We start from the raw sequence: 5,381 nt of genomic DNA on the forward strand, positions 1-5,381 counted from the left end.
TTTAGTTCATATATTTATTGCCTGCTCACTAGATCAAGGAGTATGTAGCGGTCATCATACTGGTTCTGTTTGTCCATCATCGGAACATTGTGTTTGAGCTTTTGATTTTGCCATTTGATAAGGGACTTTCCAATTTGAATTTTCCTTGGAGTTCAGTATTTTTGTTATTTTACTTTTATATCTGGTCTAAACCAATGATTGGATTTCAGAGAAACTTTTGGAGAATATTCCGTACCTGATTGCATTGTGTGCTCCTATTTTATTGTCCCCTGCGCAATGCATTGCGGGGGGACACAGAAATACTGGGCGTCTGTCCGTCATTTGAAAAACTGTGCCGATCAATTATTTTTTAAAGAGTTATGCCCCTTGGAAACATTAATTATATGCAAAATTGCATTGTTAGCGCTCTTATGTGTACAATTCTTGCCATATTTTTATGAAACTTATGTTGTAGGTGTATATCATCAATGTCTTGGATGAGTTCGAAAATCTGTGCCTATCAATTATTATACGACCGCAAAAAAATTTTGTGGTCGTATATTGGTATGACGTTGGCGTCGTCGTCGTCCGGCGTCGTCGTCCGAATACACATTGGTTTTCGCACTCTAACTTTAGTTTAAGTGAATGGATCTTTTTGAAATTTTACCATAAGGTTAAATACCACAAAAGGAAGGTTGGGATTGATTTTGGGGGTTATGGTACCAACAGTTAAGGAATTAGGGGCCAAAAAGGGGCCAAAAATAAGCATTTTCTAGTTTCCAGACAATAACTGTGGAACGGTGTATGGATCTCTCTGAAATTATACTACCAGTTTCCATACCACAAAGGGATGGTTAGGATTTGTTTTGGGGGGTTATGGCTCAAACCGTTTAGGAATTAGGGGCAAAAAAGGGGGAAAAACAAGGTTGTCCTGGTTAATGGACAAATACTTTAGTACAAAACATAATTTAAAGCAGTGTAAGGGAGATAAATCAAATACATCATTGAAATTATCTCCCTTACACTGCTATTAAATTATGTATAAAGTAATGGTTAATGAACAATAAAGATAATTTAAAACAGTGTAAGGGAGGTAATCCAAATACAACGTTTTGGTTACTTCCCTTACACTGCTTTTAAATTATGTTTAAAGAAATGCATATTTATAAAGGAAGACCAGGAAAAATATCTGCAAATGTTGCATCTTTTTTTTTACAAAAAAATCCATATGAAAGATTTGACACTATATTTTTAATTCTATTATAAAATAGATTAAGTTAGCACTATGGTAAATTTAAATTGGTAATTATGGTTGCCAACTCCATTGGAAATTTGAATTGAGATTTTGACCATATCTTGAGGGAAAGAATTTTTGGGGGGAAAAAAAGGGGGGGGGGGGATAAAAAGAAATTGTGGGGGGTCAATTTTTTCTCATTTCAGATTTCAGAAATTAAAAAGAATTATTCTTCAAATATTATTTTTTTTTCAAATTTCAAATATTGAAAAATTTCAAGAAGTAATCTTTAATTGCACAGTATGGCGCATTAGATTTGTAAAATCTTTGATCACATTTATTTATTTGTTATGCCGAATCTAACAGTGTATTTAGATTTTTAATTTTGGGTCCAGTTTTCAAATTGGTCTACATTAAGGTCCAAAGGGTCCAAAATTAAACTTTGTTTGATTTTAGCAAAAATTGAATATATGAGGTTCTTTGATATGCTGAATCTAAACATGTATTTAGATTTTTGATTTTTGGCCCAGTTTTCAAGTTGGTCCAAATTGGGGTCCAAAATTAAACTTTGTTTGATTTCAACAAAAATTGAATATATGGGGTTCTTTGATATGCTGAATCTAACCATGTATTTAGATTTTTTAATTGTGGACCCCGTTATCAAATTGGTTCATATTGAGGTCAAAAGGGTCCAAAATTAAACTTTGTTTGATTTCATCTAAAATTGAATTATTAGGGTTCTTTGATATTCCAAATCTAACCGTGTATTTAGATTTTTAATTTTGGGTCCTGTTTTTTAAATTGGTCTACATTAAGGTCCAAAGGGTCCAAAATTAAACTTTGTTTGATTTCATCAAAAATTGAATTCTTGGGGTTCTTTGATATGCTGAATCTAAACATGTGTTTAGATTTTTGATTATGGGCCCAGTTTTCAAGTTGGTCCAAGATAGGGTCCAGTATTTAAACTTTGTTTGATTTCAACAAAAATTGAATATATGGGGTTCTTTGATATGCTGAATCTAAACATGTAGTTAGATTTTTGATTATGGGCCCAGTTTTCAAGTTGGTCCAAATTGGGGTCCAAAATTAAACTTTGTTTGATTTCATCAAAAATTGAATTATTGGGGTTCTTTGATATGCCAAATCTAACCGTGTTTTTAGATTTTTAATTTGGGTCCCGTTTTTTTGAAATTCGTCTTCATTGAGGTCCAAAGGGTCCAAAATTAAACTTAGTTTGATTTTAACAAAAATTGAATTCTTGGGGTTCTTTGATATGCTGAATCTAAACATGTGTTTAGATTTTTGATTATGGGCCCAGTTTTCAAGTTGGTTCAAGTTGGGGTCCAAAATTAAACTTTTTTTGATTTCAACAAAAATTGAATATATGGGGTTCTTTGATATGCTGAATCTAACCATGAATTTAGATTTTTTATTTGTGGGCCCCGCTATCAAATTGGTTCATATTGAGGTCAAAAGGGTCCAAAATTAAACTTTGTTTGATTTCATCAAAAATTGAATTATTGGGGTTTTTTGATATTCCAAATCTAACCGTGTATTTAGATTTTTAATAATTAAGTCCCGTTTTTTAAATTGGTCTACATTAAGGTCCAAAGGGTCCAAAATTAAACTTAGTTTGATTTTAGCAAAAATTGAATTCTTGGGGTTCTTTGATATGCTGAATCTAAACATGTGTTTAGATTTTTGATTATGGGCCAAGTTTTCAAGTTTGTCCAAGTTGGGGTCCAAAATTAAACTTTGTTTGATTTTAACAAAAATTGAATATATGGGGTTCTTTGATATGCTGAATCTAACCATGTATTTTGATTTTGGACATTGGACCATAATAGGTAAATTAAAAAAATTCAAGTTCTTAGACCACATTCTTTCTGTGTCAGAAACCTATGCTGTGTCAAATATTTAATAACAATCCAAATTCAGAGCTGTATCAAGCTTGAATGTTGTGTCCATACTTGCCCCAACTGTTCAGGGTTCGACCTCTGCGGTCGTATCAAGCTGCGCCCCAGCGAAGCATTTTATTTTTAAATGAGTTATGCCCCTTGGAAATATTATATCGAAAATCACATTGAATTTGCTCTGAAGCATTCATTTCTCCAAGATATTTATGAACAATTTAAAAAAAAAAGTGTATTTTTTAGCTATTGCCCTTGTACCTTGGATAGATAAAATATGTGCAACGTGGGAGACATTGGAACTCTGTTCTTCTATTACATTGGGAAAATATACAGTACCTTATTGCATTGTGCACTTCAATTTTAATATGAGTGCAAATTTGTTGTTGTATAATGTTATGAAGTTTTCAGCGTCGTCCCAAGACGATTGCTTTCCAGACAATAAATTGAGTATGGATCTCTATGAAATTGTACCACAAGGTTCCATACCACAAAAGGAAGGTTGTGGTTGAGTTTGGGGGTTATTGTCTTAACTGTTTAGGATTAAGCGCTAAAGACAAGCATTTTTCTTGTTTCAGGACAATAACTTGTGTATGAGTGTATGGAACTCTGTTCTTCTATTACATTGGGAAAATATACAGTACCTTATTGCATTGTGCACTTCAATTTTAATATGAGTGCAAATTTGTTGTTGTATAATGTTATGAAGTTTTCAGCGTTGTCCCAAGACGATTGCTTTCCAGACAATAAATTGAGTATGGATCTCTATGATATTGCACCACAAGGTTCCATACCTCAAAAGGAAGGTTGGGATTGATTTTGGGGGTTATGGCACTAACTGTTGAGGAATAAGGGGCCAAAAAAAATACTTTTCTTAGTGTAATTTAAAGTCTTGAATTCTTTAATAGGCTGAATCTAATCTTGTATTTAAATTTTAAATTTTGGACACTGTTTTTGAATAGGTCCACATTGAGGTCCAAAGGGTCCTAAATTAAACTTTGTTTGATTTCATCAAAAAATTGAATTCTTGGGGTTCTTTGATATGCTGATTCTAACCATGTATTTAGATTTTGGATATTGGACCATAATAGGTAAAATTCCAATTTCAAATTTTTAAGTTCTTAGACCACATCCATTCTGTGTCAGAAAGTATGCTTTGTCAAATATTTAATCACAATCCAAATCCATAATATTATATGTCGAGGAAAGGCTACATATTTTGAATACTAATGTTCAGCATACCATACCTCTGTTGCACACCAATGTGTTTCATAAGTCCCTTATTTCAGATATAGATCATCAGTAAATGAGTGTGTTCAATCAAGGTATGGGGTAATTGAAAAACTTGGAAGGAGAGGTCTTTGTGAGTTTAGGTGATTTCAATCAATATAGATGTCTATGATTTGAATGATTTCCATATATCATTGCAGCAAGGTTATATAGATTCCATGGAAGTCATTATTGCATTAGTAGTTGTTTAGTATGTATATATAAGTGAATAAAAGGAGATGTTGGGTACGTTCAGGCAAAGGAAACTTCAATGAGACAACAATCCGATGAAAAATCTCTGAGGGCAACATACAACCTTGAACAAAAGGTTATAAGAAGCATTATATTTCTTCCAAAATAATGATTTGTATCACAGTTTATAGTATTTAGGACTGCCAAGACAGTTAACCACTGCTCATAAAGTCCAAACAGTTCACTTGACATACTATAATTTAGTGTATAATGAAGAGGAGAAAGATACCTGAAGGTTGAAATTACATGTATCTATGTATTTTTAAATTTACAAGGTTGCCAACCCTGTTTTTAGTTTTTTAGGAATGAAAACTTGTAGACTCATCTAGTAAATATGTCAACTACATTCAGTCATTTCAGTGAGGAAATTTTATATTTCAAAGATCGTAAGTTGACTGCCTAAGGCTAAGTTGGTTGTCTGACTGGCAGCAAAATCAACACATTGTCGAATTTCCACAAACTAATCTGTTTTTATGTTCATATATAATTCCCCATTGATATTGATGTATCATTCATACCAAAGTAACATTTTGTATATTTCAATATTGGACATAACTTCCAAATTTGTTTTCAGTTGGTTCGATAGTTCTTTACAAACATGTTTTGTTGTCTCTTTGACACATTCCCCATTTCCATTCTCAATTTTATTTATATTTTTACCAGTCAGCATAGGGAAACGTCGAATAACCAGTGAGTCAAAAAAAAAAAAAAAAGAAAAAGTAATTCTTCTCTGTGAA

The sequence above is a fragment of the Mytilus californianus genome, unplaced genomic scaffold (genome assembly GCF_021869535.1).
Source record: "Mytilus californianus isolate M0D057914Y unplaced genomic scaffold, xbMytCali1.0.p SCAF_2, whole genome shotgun sequence".
In the NCBI taxonomy this organism is placed as follows: Eukaryota; Metazoa; Mollusca; class Bivalvia; order Mytilida; family Mytilidae; genus Mytilus; species Mytilus californianus.